Raw genomic sequence first — 18,192 nt, 5'->3', positions numbered from 1 at the left:
GGGTCCAATGATCCCCTTTTCTTGGAACCAATTTCTTACTGGAAACTTTACTTCCCTTTGGTGGTGTCAGGCAACTGCACGGGTTTCAGAGGCAGTGCACGATTGTCTTCTTCATTCCTTCCAGCAGTATGGTCAGTTATGAGAGCCTGCACCCCAAGGCTGGACATTGGTAGTGGGTTCTTCCTGAATGATGGCATCTTATTGAAGGATGGTCTTTTCCTGGGTGATGTCCTTTTCCTGTGTGAGAGTCTCTTTCTGCGGGTATCCCCAGTGGAGGACCCTCTGAGGGTTATACTCTTAGCTGCCTGTAGAGATCCTCAGACCTTCTCTTGGGTACTGCAGGAGGACATATGCCTGTCAGACATATATCCAATGACTCGCTTGGTCCTGACAATGCTAGGGCTCTGGGTGTCCGGGAACGTCTGCGTGTAAGTAGGTGGTAAACATGCCTCACTGTCCAGATCATGGGGTGTCTCACAATTTGATTAGATGAACTGATCAGCAGCAGTTTGATGATGACATTGAAATTATCAATGGAAACATGAGGAGAATGCTGAAGTTTGTTGTGATGATCTGCAGCCCCAAATCCACAAAAGATTTACCTAGGAAAGACAGGCTCCCAGTCACCAAGAGGAACAGGAGTACCCCTAAACTCCAGATATCCATTGGGCAGCCCTCATATTACTCTGCTTACAAGAGTTCTGGAGCACAGCAGGGCAGTATGCTACAGAAATCTGACAGCTTTTGCCTAGGGATCACTTCAGCAGTAAAGCCAAAATTAGACAGTGGTCGATCAAAGTGTTGCTGGGCTTTCTGTACCTATGGGCAATGTGATTGTTGTGGCAGTGCTGCACAGCATGTACGATCTGGACAAACATCCTTCAAGCCTAGCTCTCCTCTAAAGACCCCCTTCGATGATGAGGTCTTGTAGCTCTCCCTCTGATGCATGCTCCATCACTATGCTAATTGTACCTTGGGTATTCAGAGCTTCTGGGCTAATTAATATCCACTTATCAGAGATTGCATTCCATGTGTATTCTTTTGTGATTGGGTTACCTCACTTAGGATATTTTCCAGTTCCAACCATTTGCCTAAAAATTTCATGAATTCATTGTTTTTAATTGCTGAGTAGTATTCCATTGTGTAAATATACCACATTTTCTGTATCCATTCCTCCATTGAGGGACATCTGGGTTCTTTCCAGCTTCTGACTATTATAAATAAGGCTGCTATGAACATAATGGAGCATGTGTCCTTATTGCATGCCAGGGAATACTTTGGGTATATGCCCAGGAAGAGGTATAGCAGGGTCCTCCAGAAGTGTCATGTCCAGTTTTCTGAGGAACCGCCAGACTGATTTCCAGAGTGATTGTACCATCTTACAATCCCACCAGCAGTGGAGGACTGTTCCTCTTTCTCCACATCCTTGCCAACACCTGCTGTCTCCTGAGTTTTTAACCTTAGCCATTCTGACTAGTGTGAGGTGAAATCTCAGAGTTGTTGTGATTTGCATATCCCTAATGACTAATGATGTTGAGCATTTCCTAAGGTGCTTCTCGGCCATCCAAATTTCTTCAGGTGAAAATTCTTTGTTTAGATCTGTACCCCATTTTTAATAGGGTTATTTGGTTTCCTGGGGTCTAACTTCTTAAGTTCTTTGTATATATTGGATATTAGCCCTCTATCAGGGGTAGGGTTGGTGAAGATCTTTTCCCAATTTGTTGGTTGCCATTTTGTCCTTTTGACAGTGTCCTTTGCCTTACAGAAACTTTATAATTTTATGACGTCCCATTTGTCAATTCTTGATCTTAGAGCATAAGCTATTGGTGTTCTGTTCAGGAACGTTCCCCCTGTACCCATGTCCTCAAGGGTTTTCCCCAGTTTCTTTTCTATTAGTTTCAGTATGTCTGGTTTTACGTGGAGATCCTTGATCCACTTGGAGTTGAGCTTAGTACAAGGAGATAAGAATGGATCGATTCACATTCTTCTGCATGCTGACCTCCAGTTGAACCAGCACCATTTGTTGAAAAGGCTATCTTTTTTCCACTGAATGTTTTCCGCTCCTTTGTCAAAGATCAAGTGACCATGCTGTGTGGATTCATTTCTGGGTCTTCAATTCTATTCCATTGGTCCACTTGCCTGTCACTCTGCCAGTACCATGCAGTTTTTAACACTATTGTTCTGTAGTATTGCTTGAGGTCTGAGATACTGATTCCCCCAGAAGTTCTTTTACTGTTGAGAATAGTTTTAGCTATCCTGGGTTTTTTGTTATTCCAGATGAATTTGAGAATTGCTTTTTCTAACTCTGTGAAGAACTGTGTTGGGATTTTGATAGGGATTGCATTGAATCTGTAGATTGCCTTTGGCAAAATGGCCATTTTAACTATATTAATCCTGCCAATCCACAAGCATGGAAGATTTTTCCGTTTTCTGAAGTCTTCGATTTCCTTCTTCAGAGACCTGAAGTTCTTGTCGTATAGATCTTTCACTTGTTTGGTTACAGTCACACCAAGATACTTTATATTGTTTGTAGCTATTGTGAAGGCTGTCATTTCCCTAACTTCTTTCTCAGCCTGCTTATCCTTTGAGTATAGTAAGGCAACTGATTTACTTAAGTTGATTTTATAGCCAGCCACTTTGCTAAAGTTGTTTATTGGCTGTAGGAGTTCTCTGGTGGAGTTTTTTGGATCACTTAAGTATACTATAATATCATCTGCAAATAGTGATAGTTTGACTTCTTCCTTTCCAATTTGTATCCCTTTGACCTCCTTATGTTGTCTAATTGCTCTAGCTAGAACTTCAAGTACTATATTGAAAAGATATGGAGAGAGAGGGCAGTCTTGTCTAGTCCCTGATTTGAGTGGGATTGCTTCAAGTTTCTCTCCATTTAGTTTGATGTTGGCTACCAGTTTGTTGTATATTGCTTTAACTATCATTAACCACTTTTTTAAGCATCCTATTTTTTTCTCCCTGCGAAGAATTCTGACTAGCAAGCTGAAAGTTAGAGCCCAGCAGTTCCTGATGAGATAGAACAAAGACCACATTGCTTAATCCTCTGCTGTTAGGCTACAGGTGTTAATCACCTAAGCCAGCAGTCTTTCACCCTCAGAAAGAACAAGAAAGTTTCTAGGACATTTTAGAAATTATCAGCATTTTTAGTACAGTTAGAAAGCCCTGAAACCCTCAGAGTTCAAAGCCATCATCACCAGAGTCCTACTCCATGTCTCCACAATTACCCTCGCCAGACCGGGAAGCTCCCAGCCACCAGCAATCACAGGACTTTTGTGTATGCCTTGTTAGTTCCTTGACCTAGAACTGACCCTATTTTTTGCATGTACTTCATATGGTGTAAAGGCAGCATGGGAAAAACTAAACATGCTCTAGCTGGAGTCATACTATAGTGTTGTCTAATTGTCTTTTCTTTCTTTAATCACCATTCACTCTGTTGAGACCTTGTTGACTGACTCAGTGGGCTTAGTCAAAACAACCTAGTCAGGTACTTTGAATGCTTGGGAAGAGAAGAACAAAGCACCTCATAGAGCAGTAGTCAAGGATGATATTCTCTCTTAACAAAATGTTCATTGTCACCTGGAAATAGAACATGTCTACACATTCCACACTATGCACTGGCTAGCAATTCTATCAGACAAACCATCACACAATGAAAGAGAGACACAGGTACTGTCCAGAAATGGGCAACAAAACCCTATGTGTGATGTCTCTAATCAGATATTTGATTTTTGAAAGTCACAGAGGAAAGATCCTCCTTCCTCATCAGCACAGGAACCTGAAAAGGGGTTTGTTGATGGACAATGAAGGATTTGCTCCCCACTGCCTCTCTTCTAACAGGTGAAAGGATTAGGATTGGAGGACGGAGTTTTATTCAAACCTAAGCTTAGAAATTTGGGAAGACTCCTTGTCAGTAAAAAGTTCCCTGTTTTTCACTGCCTAGCCTATCCAGTCCTTGAGTTTACAGTTCATTGAAAGTCTGTGTCTCATAAAGTACAGTGGAGATAGAAAAAAATGCAAATTTAAACTCTGAGCTTCACACATGCATGCCCAACACTGTGAATTTATAGTGCACTAATATCACCAAACATGCACACACCTCTATACCCACATGCTAGACTGATGACATATGCTGGTAATCAAATTGCCAAGGAAGTGGAGGCAAGAAAATGAGGAAATTGAAGCCAGCCTCATTACAGAGTGAGTTGAAAACCAGCCTTGGCTACATGAAACTCCAACAAGTAAAAGAAAAAGAAGGAAGGAAGAAAGAAAGGAAGGAAGGAAAGATGGAAAGAAGAAATGAAAGAAAGAAGGAAAGAGAAGGAAAGAAAGAAAGAAAGAAAGAAAGAAAGAAAGAAAGAAAGAAAGAAAAGAAAGAAAAAGAGAGAAAAGAAAGAAAGAAAAAGAGAGAAAGGAAGGAAGGAAGGAAGGAAGGAAGGAAGGAAGGAAGGAAAGAAAGAAGTGAAAAGAAAGGAAAGAAAGAAATTGGAATACAGGATAAAAACCCTTCTATATAAGTCACTTACATTTCCTAAATATTTACTTTTCTAATTTTCAGGTTTCAATTCATCACTGAAGGAAGTCATGGTGGTTTGAACTGGAATGATCCCATAGACTCATGCATTTGAATTCTTGGTCAACAGGGAGTGACGTCACTCTTAGGAGGTGTGGCCTTGTTGGAGTAGGTATGTCTTAGTTAGAGGAACTATGTCACAGCTTTGAGGTTCCGAATGTTCAATCCAGCTCCTATGTCTCTCTCTTCTTGCTGCCTGCTGATCTAGATGTGGGACTCTCTGCTATTCTTCAAAGCCGTGCTCTTCACCATGTCTGAACCTCTGACCTGTAAGCCAGCCCCAATTAAGTGTTTTCCTCTATATGAGTTACAGTGGCCATCATGTCTCTTCACACAAATGGAGCACTGACTAAGCTAGAAAAACAGACAGGAACTCGGGAACTTGGAGGCAGAGGTCATTGAAAAATATTTCTTACTGGCTTGAATTATTTATCTTGCTCTCTCTGCTTTCTTATAGAACACAGGATCACCCGCCTAGAAGTGGCTCCATCCACAGTGGGTTGCACATCAATCACATCAGTCAAGATGTGATTTCTTTTCTTTTCTTTCCCACAGGCCAGTCTGATGGAAACAAATTCCTCATTTGGTGTTTCCTCTTCTCACAGGACTCTAGCTGATGTTAGATTGACAAAAACTAACCAGAACAGACATTACCTTTTGTCAACTCTTAATGGGATCCAGTGTCCTCTTCTGGTGTACCTAAGATGAGTAACTGTGTACTCACATACACTAAATAAATACATCTTAAAACAAACAAATAAAAAACCAAGACTTGCTGTGCTTACTCTCCTTTAAGAAACTTACCTTTTCTTGTTGTTTTCTTGATATGTTAATGTGTGTGGCTATTACTGTGTGACTGGGAGGCAGTCTTAGGAGGTGGAGGCCAGAGGACAATGTGTATAGTTCTTCGTGCATGTCCTCCGTTTAAAAAGTTTATTTTTCCTTTTTTTTCTTTTTTCTTTTCTTTTCTTTCTTTTTTCTTTCTTTTTTTTCTGTTTTTTTTTTTTTTTTTTTTTTTTTTTTTTTTTTTTTTGAGGCAGGGTTTCTCTTGTCATAACTCTGGATGTCCTGGACCTCACTCTGAAGCAACTGGCCTCAATCTGAGAGAGTCACCTGCCTAAGCATCAGCATCCCCTAATGCTGGAATTAACGGTTTCATGGCTGCCTGGCTAAGTCAGGATTTCTCTGTGAAGCCCTGGATGTCCTGGAATTGTCTATGTAAACCATGCTGGCCTGGAACTAACAAATATTCACCTGCTTTTGACATTTAAGTTCTAGGATTGAAGGCAAGCACCACCTCTGCCAGAGCATATCTAACATTTTTAATGTGAGTTCTAGGCTTCAAACTCAGGAAGGGACGCCTTTCGCTGGCAGGGCATCGGCTATCTCTCTCCTTTTCTTTCTGTATTTAGGTTTTGTCTTGAGACAGAGTCTCATATAGCCCAGAAGACCTTGACCTCACCTTGTCTGTTAAAGGTCCTTTAACTATTATTGGAAATAAGATAGTGAATGTAAGAGAGTAGTGATAACTATGTAGTTTTAAATAAACAATGCAGAAATATACAGAAAGGGAACTACGGCATAGAGAAAAGGCATGGACGCCAAGGTGTTGATTTGGCACAAGACTATGTATTTTTTAGAAACATATAAGGACAAAAACCTTAATGAATAAAAAAAAAAATGAGACTTAAGAATGGCCACTTGTGATTGCTGACTTCCCTATCCAAACCTGGATAAGAAACTAGGTCTACTACTTGCAACTTTCTGAATCAAAGAAAGGTTTTTCTATAATTCTGATGGATTCTACATCACCTCATTCTATAAATGAACCAAGCAATCTATGTCATACACTTGATCAGCAGCTAGCTGAGCCTTCTGCTGAGTTCCAGGCCTTGAGGGAGGTGGGCTGAGTTGCACTGTGTGCTTGCTGATGGGGGCCTCCCAGGACTTGGGCCATGCCCTGTCCCAGGAGCTGGCCCAGTTGCTGTTGTCCAGTTCTGTGCTGATCCTAAGGGAAGGTAGTGACCTGGTGCCATGGATTCTGAATGCAGAGCTGGTGCACAGCAGCCTGGCCTGCGAGTGGTGCTGGTATCTCCAGATCTGGGCTGCCAGGCCAGGAAACAGCAGTCTCTGTGTAGATGCTTGAGATCCCTGGGCTTTAGGGTCTGCAGGGCCTGCTGCTAATCACAACGCAGGTGAGACTCCTAACAAGACCAGGGCTGCAAGCTCTCACCTCATTGCCTTTTGGTTAGGTGGATGCTTAGTCCTCAAATCCAAAGTTCAGGAGGAGAAAGGACGTACTAGTGTCACTGCAGCGTTAGTCTAACCAGGTTGTCTAAAGTGCCTTAATTTGTGCCTCAGGGCTGGTGTGTGAGTCACGACATCTGTTTTTATAAAGAGCATTCATGATCACTCTTAGGGATGTCTGCACAGCTGGAACTATAGGGAGTAACTGGAGAAGGCTGTGGGAGCAGAGCCCAAGCTGCCTCTTCAGTTTGTTCCATCCTGTTTTTTTTTTTTTTTTTTTTCAGGCGCTCTCGGGGACAATTCCAATGTCTTCCTGAATGTGAAGGACCTAGTTAAGGTGAACAACTACCTCAGGTACCTTCAACGCTGTCCCAGATATCCCTGGCCTTAGCAAGACTGTTGTTAACATCTCATCTCTGTGTGCCCTGATACTTTTCAAGGACTAGGAGCTGTATTCTGTAGGGAAGGCTGCCTGAGACACGGTGTAGCAGATCCTTGAAGGTGAGGAAACCATCATGAGGGGGCTGAGCTATCCCTAGGACAGGTGGCTGATACTGACATGGATGCTCCCAGATCTTCCTGATACCTTTCTTGGGGATGGGCTAGGAGGGGAGTCTGGTCTATATTCTCAGTAAAGAATCAAAAGAATATAGTTGTATTAGTGAGGGTGCTCTAGAGTCACAGAATGTATGGGTAGTCTCTATATAGTCAGGGAATTTATAGATGATTTACAGCTTGTAGTCCAACTCCCCAGCAATGGTCAGCAGCAGCTGTGGATGGAAGTCCAAGGATTTAGCAGTTGCTCAGTCCCATGAGGCAGGCAAGGAAGAAGTGTGAGTCTACTTCCAATGTCCTTATATCGGTCTCTAGCAGAGGGTGTGGCCCGGATTAAAGGCTATAGGTCTCCATCAGAGGGTGTGGCCCAGATTAAAGGCATGTGCCATCAAGACTTTAATCCAAGATGACCTTGAACTCGGAGATCTCTATGTCTTGATCTTCTGGAATTCATAGCCACTATGCTTCAAGATCTTCATGCCAAGATCCAAGTCAGAAACTTGTATCTCTGAGCCTCCAGATTAGGATCATAGGTGAGCCTTCCAATTCTTGATTGTAGTTCATTCCAGATATAGTCAAGTTGACAACCAGGAATAGCCACTACAATAGTGTTCCTCCCACAAGTCCTGGGTCCTCACTTCACAGGAAAAATACTGACTCACAAGAATTTGGAGCAGTCAGGGGCAGAAGAACTAAGCCTTATGAGTTTCCTGATTAGCCTGCAGCATAAAACACTCATACACATAAAAAGGAATTAAAATAAAAAAAAATTCTTAGCTGTCTGATTTTCTCTCTCAAGGGACACATACTATCGCTCCCATGTATCCTCAGGTACCCAGCAAATCTGTACAGAGGTTGGACATAAAAAAATGTTCAAATCTAAGCAAACAGACATTGTTGAGTGGTGAGCATCTCAGGCTGAGCTCTGCTGGAACACTGAACGGAATGCAGAAAAGCTCCTCTGATGAATAAGATAGGGGCCATGGTCTTAGGGAAATTAAAAGGTATTTCGTTTTCTGAGAACATCTCTTTTCTGACCAGCCTAACAAGATGCCACCATGTCTTTCTTCTAAACTTGAGATTTTAGTGATAGAAGGTAGCAACATTTGATAGACTGGGTGAGCAACTAAGGGGTGAGATGCAGCTGTCTGTACCTCTTTGAACTAGGACAAGATCGTGGAGACACAAAAGCAAAATGGTCTGTCTAATGCCCATGTAAGGCAGAACCAGAACTCACGCTGACTTCTAACTTCTCCATCTATGCTGGGTCTCTTCATGTTATCTAATCAGTGCACTATACACACATGCATGATACTTCTTGTCTCACCATCCAGCTCACCTGCTGGAGTTCAGCCTAGGCTCCTTCAGACAGCAGTGATCACATGTAAACTACAGACAGGAGGGGATCCAGTTCTAGAAGGGTCCAGAGTTAAGTTAGCCCTCTGGAGGTTGTCCCAGGTATCAGGAGGAACTGAGAAGCTGCCCCTCAGAGCCTGAAGACAGACAGAGAGGCCAGCCTAGTTTTCATTTCAGTCTCTGGAAGAATGTTCTAAGAGATTTCCAAAGACTGAAAAATCTCTTTGGAATGATAGCAAAAATTTCCCCAGAGATGGTCAAAACTGGGCATGATAGAGCTCTTGAGGCATAGGTACAGGAGTTCAAAGTCAGCCTTGGATTGGCAAAAGGTTAGAGGCCAGAATGGGCTACAAGAGAGCAAGAGGAACAGAGCAGAAGACAGGCTAGAAGACATTCAAATGTTCTTCCAGTCCTTATGTTACATATTTTTTCTGCCCCAAAAACACCATCAAAATTTGGGAGGCTTCACAATTCCATTAGCAGAAAGGAGATGTTTTCTAGAAATGCAAGGAAATGTAACAAAGCTTGTTAGAAAGTGACAGCTTGCTCTTGCTCTCTCTCCTCTGTCTCTCTATTTCTGCCTCTCCATCTCTGTGTCTCTCTGTCTCTGGCTCTTTCTCTGTCTTTCCATCACTGTCTCTGTGTGCCTGTCTCTGTCTCTGTCTCTGCCTCTGACTCTCTCTCTCTCTCTCTCTCTCTCTCTCTCTCTGTGTGTGTGTGTGTGTGTGTGTGTGTGTGTGTGTGTGTGGTTGGTTGGTTGGTGTTTTGCCTGAATGTCTATCTCATGCATTCACTAACTGCCAAGGCCAGAAGAGGGCAGTATATCGATTGTAACTGGTGTCACTGATGGTTGTCAGCTGCCTTGGTACTGCGAATCAAATCCCAGTTTCTACAAGAACAAAAAATATACTTAAGAGAGGTTCTCAAAAGGCGTGGATGAGGGGCTCAGTTGGTAAAATGCTCAGTGTACAAGCAGGAGGCCCTAAGATCAAATCCCCAGTGAAGAGATGAGTGTAGGGGATTGGAGAGAAAGTTGGCTCTCTCTTAAGTATGGTCTTACATGGTAAAGTGTGGTCAGCAATTTGCACTCACGTGGCATGGAGGCACACTCCTATGGAGTCATGCTAGGAAGGCATAAATGAGGGTGTGAGCAAGTGACCTTCCCAGTTACCAGACAGGGGTACCCCAGAGTTACGGATCTCCAATAGGATTGCATCTCAATGACCTGGTGTACCACCAAGATAGACATGGGACTGGAAGCTCTTGGACAGCATGCTGGAGAAATAGGTGGAGAAATAGGTGTCTTATATTCTGACTGTTAAGTACTTTCTGCTTAGGCAGGGCTGGATTCTAGGATTTGTATTTACTAAACACTGCTTAAAGAAGTTATATCCCAGGACTTTTAACCTGACCCAGGCTACCACTGCCTGGTTCTTAAACACTTTAATAATTGGACCTTGATGAGCAGGGGAAAGTTGACAAATAAAGAAGTAGGTCTTGGTGCCTAGCTTTAAGAATGTAAGCTAATGTGCTTTAACAGGGCAGAGGACTAGGGGAGAAGAATACGGCCTGCCAGAGCCATGTTTGCTGCTCTCGCCATGGTCCAGCTGCCTAGACTGCCTCCATCCCTACATGTGTGTTTATTGCTGGATTGCTGAGTGTGGGGAGGTGGCCTTCAGTCTCTCTTGCTGGGACACCTGCTGACATTCCGCCATTGTTGTTATGAGACCAAAGCTATCTGGCTTGTTTGTAAAAACCAGGAAGAAGAGGCTATGTCAGTTGATATTCAGATTTTGGGGGAGCATATGATACTAGGGCAGTATAGTCTCTGAGGCATGTAGATTCTGATGAAACAGGATGTTATTTCTGATGAAAGAGCTAATAATGGCCCTATATTTGTTGGGGCAGTCTGTGGTTGATTGGAAATACCTTGGGACAGATTTCCTAAGGACAGGGGTGAAGTAAAGGCATTAAGAACAAAATGGTTTTGGATGTACACTTGAAACTATATGGTTCTTGGTCCGTGTAGCTGGGAAGAAGAGTCCAAAGAGCAGGGACATGAAAAGAGGATCAGGAAAGGGGAGAGATCACACCCTTCAGAATACTTAGTAGAGAGGAAGTCTTAGGCTGTCAGTTGGCAGAAGTAACTGTCTGCAGTCTGAGTGTTCTTGAGAAGAGGCAGCAAAATTTAGATTGGTTGTGTAGGTTAGTTATGGAACAACAATTATCTTAAAGTAGGGTCTGGTTGTGCTGGAGAGAATATAGTTTGAGAGGCTGTTGTTACTTCTAGACAGTCTTTCTTGTGCTGCTCAGGTAGTTAATTTCTGATATTAAAATACATTAGGAACATGGACACCTGGAAAGGCTCTTGAGAAACTGAGGGGCAGTCCGTAACATATTTTTTCATTTACTATGAAAATGTTGAGAGAAATTGGTTTTGGTTCCCTATTAGTGTTCTGACTTATTCTGAATGAATGATAGAAGGAAAGTGAGCCACTGCTTGATGAATTTAGCCTTTTCATGACCAGGGGATTAGCCTCTCAAGGACTGAACCTTGAGAGGCTCCTAGAAGCTTTTTTATATTGTTACACAAAAAGGCATCTTTAGCAAGTCAGTCTCTACCAAAACGTCTGATCTAACCTAGGAGTTGTCTTGAAAGATCCATGAGCAAAGCAACCCTCAGCCATAGGAGACAGCATGGTTTGCCAGAGGTTGCAAGCAACATTTGAGATGGTTCTTTCTCTAGTGGCCTTGTAATCTTTTCTTTAATTAGGCCATTATTTAACAATCCCCATATAGTATGCATATACACAGCACTCTCCAAGGGCCACACATAGCCCTCCTTGCAACAGTAGGCATAGATCCAAGCCCCTTCAATTTTGCAAAACCACCCCAGTTAGAGAACAATCGGATTTTTCTAGGACTGTCATTGACTTTTCTAATCTTTAGATGTGTTCATCAATAGCTTCTTGCAAGGAGTGGGTAATGGGAACCCTGTAATAAGAAAGCTTTGGTTCCTGTTCCTATAGCTCCTGCTATACCTATGGCTAGGAGGGTAGACAAAACAATGGCTCTATTGGATTCTCTTAAATTTATTATGAGGACCCAGTAAAAGGTAGTGAGAACATACTTTCATGAATAGAAAGTCATTCTGGGAACCAACTCTACTAGAACACAGAAGTCAGAAGTGGAATTAAGTACTTCCATGTGAATGCATGGAATTAGGTCATTCAGAAAACTCACCAAGCATCCTCTAAAATGCCTAAATAGTACCCATTGCAAGAATCCTTAGCAATAGTGCCTTTTCTTCTATCTATTGTGATACATAGAGAAGTTAGGTGGAGTCAGCTCAAGGGCCATCGGTCAGAACACACCTGCAAAGCTACCTGGCTACACAGGGACAGTCCTGACAATTGCTGCTGTGTTTCCTTTCAATGGCATGGGACTGGAACAGTCTCCTTTCCCTCCTTCCAACCAGATCACAGCTCACCAGCTTCAGAAGAGGGAAGTCCAGCTACATATCATGTTGGGAGTACTTGAAAATATTCTTATCAGGAAAAATAAATCATGTAGAAAGGAAGGAAGAAAATGCAGGGTCAGTCATGCAGACCTGGAAGTCCATAAAAAATACTATAGAAGGAGGATGATCAAGAATTCAAGGTCTTCCTCAGCTACAGAGTAAATCCCAAGCTAGCTTGATCTACAGAGTGACTCCTCAAATGGAATTGCTCTCTCCCAGAATGCAGGAAACACTGTGTTTCTTCCCCAGAACCAAGTAAACCAGACTTTTAAAGGAAATCCTGTATCCCTACATTGGTTGGGAAGTGACACAGAATTTAAAACTCAAAGTCATCCACAGCAGAGTTGGAAAACTTTAGATACTGCTTTAAATAAGGACTGAATTTGACCTTGATGCATACATGACCACAGAATTAGGAGTGTCTGTGTATGTGTGTCTAATTGTCCTTGTGTGTGTTTCTGTTTCTTTGTCCTCACTTATGTAGGCCAGGTATATTTATGAAATGCTATTCTATCTTAGTTTTTCAGACAGAGTATGTCAAGTGATCTCAGCACTGCAAACTCCTACATCTGCCTCTCTCAGCCACCAGGCCTAAGACAACACAAAGATGCTGCCTTGACTGGTTTTCAAAGGATTCTATACCAAACACATATTTGCCCAGTCCCAGTGACAAGATCTGATAATTCCACATATTTAGAATGTACATGTCCTTTTTCAGACAATATACCACTCAGCCTGGAACTTACTCTTGCATACACGGGCCTTGAACAGGACAGGGTGGCTCAAAACAGATATTTCTGCATTGGTGATGTCAAGATAGGAAGATGAGGATCTTGTTCAAGATCATTCTTGGCTACAAGGTGGCCTGTTGGTATATATGAGACTGACTAAAACACAAATGCTAACAGCATTACAGTGTACCTAAGGAGAAACTGAGGCAACAGGATGCACAGGAAGTAAAAACCAAGCTGTGCTATGCTCTAGGTTCCATTCCATTTGATTTATAGACGGGACAATGTGAACACTATAACAAGCATAGCTACTAACCAAAGTAGAAAGAACCAAATGTCAGGATATAAAATGGAAGTATGCCTCAGATATCTGAACACATCTACCAGGGAATAAAAATCAATGTTTGTATTTGTTGTAGGTAGAATATGTTCCCTTAGCATACTTCTGAGTTTGGTATTATTAAGAGTGATACATTCAAGAACTTTTGTTGTTGTTGCTGTTGTTAGGTATGTTGATCTTTTGGGTTTTAATTTCCTGTATCTGTTTTGATCAAGTATGATTTTAAATTTTATGTTCATACTTTGTGTATGCCACATAAGGCAGTCTTCAGTGTAACATAACTCCCTAGAGCTCCTGTTTATGAAAGAGCAATTGAGATCTTCTGTTTGGAAGCTGTTCATGTACAGGAAAAGATTGAGACAGAGGTAAAGACTCACCAGGTGTTCCCTGTCCAAGTGCATGGATGGCAAGGAAAGAGGATGTGAGGTCAGCTCTCCAAGCCAATCTGGCCAGAGTATCTGAGAAGTCCTCCTTGGTTTTCTTCCAGTGGCTAGGACCAACACAGGACCCGAGAAATGAACTTTCTCAAAGCTGTGCATTGTGGATTGGGGAACATTGGGTTCTGTGATACTCTTCCTGCTCCAGAGTAGAATAAGACACACATCTCTTCTCTGATTGGGCAAAAAATATATCTGTCCTATGAGAGCTTCTTGTTGATCAGGGGACAGTGGACAGTGCAGATACCAAATAAGAATGTGTTTCCTGACCGTAGAATGCTATAGGGCCATGCTGTTGAACTCAGCAGAAATCCCAGCAGGATTACTATGCCAGGAAGCTTGTTGCCTTGTATTCAAATTAGGGGAGACATTTGGCAGGACAGACCATCCATGTCAGTCACATGGCCTTCTGTGGGCCTCAATCTATGACAGGTACAGCATAGGGAGAGAGGACACAGGAGATGACATCTTACCAATGTGACAGTGGGAGAGACAGGGAACGCTTCCCAGAAGCCATCTCAAAGTATGTGCCAGACTGTTTACCTGAGCAAGAAAAAGTAATGTGCAAATACTCAAAAAATAAAATAGAAGTAATTTTGTGGATGCGTCTAGCTGAATGCTGACTCCAGGTAGAGGCCGGAAGCTGGCATGAGGCAGAGCCACAGCAGGTTACTGCCTGATCATAAGGGCCTCTAGTTTGACCCTGGGCCCAGCACTTATTACTCCTTCATGTGATGGCACCTGATGCTGAGAGAATTGTCCTGTTCCAAGGTAAATGGTGCCCTGGAGAGAACAAGCAGAGAGAGGCAAGGGAAGAGGAGCTAGAGGGCAGAATTGGCGGAGAGAGAGGGCACAGCTGCCTCTGGAGTCACTCCACTGCTGTGGATTTCATAAGTTTTGCTCTGAGTTGGGTCTGAGGACTCAAGGTGTGTCCTGCGATGCAGGGGGAATGGGGCTGGGTGGGGGTTTGTAAAAGGAGGGAGTCCCCTAGAGGACCCCCACAGAGGCACTTCCAGGTCTCATTTTCAACCTAGGAACCCAACTGTGGCAGGCAGGATATGCTGACTAGGGAAAGTTCTCTAAGGAAAGAAGTCTACTTCGTGAATAAGACCATATTCTCTCCATGAAACAGGGAGCAAAAGACAGAATGTTATCGAAGAAGAATCTCTGAGAGTTATCCAGGTTAGAGGAGAAGCCACAGTGCTACTCTTCCACAGAGGGCTTTGAGGGTTCTTTTGCACCTCAGCCCTCTCATCTGAGCAACACCCAGTGAAAAACTAGCCCTTTCTGCCTGAGATTTTACCTGGATAAAACAGTGCTGGGGTGGACAGCTCTTCCTGTGAAGGAGGGGACTGTGGCCACACAGGCTCATGTATATCTGGCTTGGGTCTCCTGATGGACTGTCAGATTCTCAGCCAGGCTGACCCCCAACACATGACTCACAAGCTATGGAGCTAGGACTTGTCCTCATCAGGACTTCAAAGCAAAGACACAGATGAGGGAGGCTCTTAGTGACTGTGAATCACAGAGAAATTATTGGACTGGCCCTGCAGATCCCTAGCACTCGGTCTCCCCCGCCCAGTGGTTCTCCAATAACTCTCTGCTTCCTTTCTCCATGCCCCATCTTCTCCTCTCCCTGCTTTGATCAGCTTCTCTGCTGTCCACTTTTGGTTCAGTAGGCATGAAGTAGCTCTATGGAATTCTTTCTGAAGTGGCAGATTGTTAAATTCCTTAGTTTGCCACAAGGGGGAAGACCCATCCTTTGTCACAAAGAACAAAAGTATGGATAAAATGAATAACGACTTGCACCAATGTGGTCCTGTGAAGGGTCCAATGATCCCCTTTTCTTAGAACCAATTTCTTACTGGAAACTTTACTTCCCTTTGGTGGTGTCAGGCAACTGCACGGGTTTCAGAGGCAGTGCATGATTGTCTTCTTCATTCCTTCCAGCAGTATGGTCAGTTATGAGAGCCTGCACCCCAAGGCTGGACATTGGTAGTGGGTTCTTCCTGAATGATGGCATCTTATTGAAGGATGGTCTTTTCCTGGGTGATGTCCTTTTCCTGTGTGAGAGTCTCTTTCTGCAGGTATCCCCAGTGGAGGACCCTCTGAGGGTTATACTCTTAGCTGCCTGTAGAGATCCTCAGACCTTCTCTTGGGTACTGCAGGAGGACATATGCCTGTCAGGCATATATCCAATGACCCGCTTGGTCCTGACAATGCTAGGGCTCTGGGTGTCCGGGAACATCTGCGTGTAAGTAGGTGGTAAACATGCCTCACTGTCCAGATCATGGGGTGTCTCACAATTGGATTAGATGAACTGATCATCAGCAGTTTGATGATGACATTGAAATTATCAATGGAAACATGAGGAGAATGCTGAAGTTTGTTGTGATGATCTGCAGCCCCAAATCCACAAAAGATTTACCTAGGAAAGACAGGCTCCCAGTCACCATGAGGAACAGGAGTACCCCTAAACTCCAGATATCCATTGGGCAGCCCTCATATTACTCTGCTTACAAGAGTTCTGGAGCACAGCAGGGCAGTATGCTACAGAAATCTGCCCGCTTTTGCCTAGGGATTACTTCAGCAGTAAGGCCAAAATTAGACAGTGGTCGATCAAAATGTTGCTGGCCTTTCTGTACCTATGGGCAATGTGATTGTTGTGGCAGTACTGCACAGCATGTACGATCTGGACAAACATCCTTCAAGCCTAGCTCTCCTCTAAAAACCCCCTTCGATGATGAGGTCTTGTAGCTCTCCCTCTGATGCGTGCTCCATCACTATGTAGGTGGTCTCTCTCATCTGCACCATGTGAAATGACTTGACAATCTTAGGATGTCTAAGTGATTTCATATTCCTGACTTCCATGCAGATAATCGAGGTATACTTTGTGGGTGTTTTTGGCAAATTTTTACAGACACACAAGTCAATGTGGAAACATGGAAGGCCAGTTTGACCACTGAAAAGTTTCCTTCACCAAGGGTGGTCAGCACCTTATAGTTAGGGATAAAGATCTCTTTAATAGAGTAGCAGGCCTCCAGGTCCTACTCCATCATCAAACCTTTCATGATTTAGGTAGAACCAATTTTGCAATACAAAAAAATTAAAAAATAAAATAAAGTCAGGCCCCAAAAAAATGTTTACAGCTAGATTCCTGTGTCAAAAGGACAAGAAAAAGGGAGAAATGTGTCAGATGATGTGGAGATCTTTGACATTGAGCTAGGACAAGAAAGTAGGCCCAAAATAACTACAGCCAAGGAATGAGAATTTTTTATCTTGATCATCTTGATAAGTCCCCAGACACAGTGATCACAGTGCCAGGAGCCATAATGGGACAAGCTAATATACTAGCAGATGATCATCCTGAAATGCCTGCCTCGGATTATTATACACTCTGCGACAGGTGAGCCCCCATTCAGCAAGGCTGTGGGGGACTAATTTTAGGAAAGATTCCTGCTGTTTATATGCTTTTTCTGTTATTATTATATGTTTATAATAATCAATAAGTAGTAGCACATCCCTTTGGAGCATATCTCTGCAGATCCACGAAGATGTACTGTCTTATAGTGATGCTATGTAGACAAACAGATGACTAAAGTTTTGATGATGATCCTATAACAATTCCTAAAATTATATCTGTGATTATTAAGTTCTTTTATAATGGGACTCCTACTTGGTCCTTTTCTTTCTTTTTTATTTTTTTTATTCGATATAATTTATTTACATTTCAAATGATTTCCCCTTTTCTAGCCCCCCCCACTCCCCGAAAGTCCCGTAAGCCCCCTTCTCTTCCCCTGTCCTCCCTCCCACCCCTTCCCAGTTCCCCGTTCTGGTTTTGCCAAATACTGTTTCACTGAGTCTTTCCAGAACCAGGGACCACTCCTGCTTTCTTCTTGTATCTCATTTGATGTGTGGATTATGTTTTGGGTATTCCAGTTTTCTAGATTAATAACCACTTATTAGTGAGTGCATACCATGATTCACCTTTTGAGTCTGGGTTACCTCACTTAGTATGATGTTCTCTAGCTCCATCCATTTGCCTAAGAATTTCATGAATTCATTGTTTCTAATGGCTGAATAGTACTCCATTTTGTAGATATACCACATTTTTTGCATCCACTCTTCTGTTGAGGGATACCTGGGTTCTTTCCAGCATCTGGCAATTATAAATAGGGCTGCTATGAACATAGTAGAGCATATATCCTTATTACATGCTGGGGAATCCTCTGGGTATATGCCCAGGAGTGGTATAGCAGGATCTTCTGGAAGTGAGGTGCCCAGTTTTCGGAGGAACCGCCAGACTGATTTCCAGAGTGGTTGTACCAATTTGCAGCCCCACCAGCAGTGGAGGAGTGTTCCTCTTTCTCCACACCCTCTCCAACACCTGCTGTCTCCTGAATTTTTAATCTTAGCCATTCTGA

At 43.0% G+C, this 18,192-nt stretch overlaps 2 pseudogenes; both read right to left on the bottom strand.

The window, feature by feature from the left end:
- Positions 1 to 317: 317 nt before the first annotated feature.
- Positions 318 to 10,340, bottom strand: LOC127673520 (sperm motility kinase X-like; annotated as a pseudogene).
- A 5,571-nt stretch (positions 10,341 to 15,911) lies between these two features.
- LOC127673519 (sperm motility kinase X-like) lies at positions 15,912 to 16,839 on the bottom strand (annotated as a pseudogene).
- Between the last annotated feature and the right edge of the window lie 1,353 nt (positions 16,840 to 18,192).

This window comes from Apodemus sylvaticus, chromosome 23, assembly GCF_947179515.1.
Source record: "Apodemus sylvaticus chromosome 23, mApoSyl1.1, whole genome shotgun sequence".
Taxonomy (NCBI): Eukaryota; Metazoa; Chordata; class Mammalia; order Rodentia; family Muridae; genus Apodemus; species Apodemus sylvaticus.
This window is presented reverse-complemented; position numbering and strand designations above follow the sequence as displayed.